The following is a 243-nucleotide window of genomic DNA, read 5'->3' as shown; positions in this document are numbered from 1 at the left end:
GGGGTCCCTTATTCCTCTCACAGCCCTGGGGTGGGAGGTGTGGGAGCCCCTCATGATCTCTGGGGTTCTTTCCTGCTCAGGGACCGGGAGAAGGGGTTGTGGGGGGCCTCCTCACGATCCGTGGGGTCCTTTTCTCCTCTCACAGTCCCCAGGAAGGAGGTTATGATCATCCCTCTGTTATCTGTGGGGTCCTTTCCTGCTCACAGGCCAGGGGAAGGGGATTTTGGGGTACCTCGTTGTCGG

Source organism: Fulmarus glacialis, unplaced genomic scaffold, assembly GCF_000690835.1.
Source record: "Fulmarus glacialis isolate BGI_N327 unplaced genomic scaffold, ASM69083v1 scaffold4311, whole genome shotgun sequence".
Taxonomy (NCBI): domain Eukaryota; kingdom Metazoa; phylum Chordata; class Aves; order Procellariiformes; family Procellariidae; genus Fulmarus; species Fulmarus glacialis.
Note: the sequence above shows the minus strand (reverse complement) of the source record.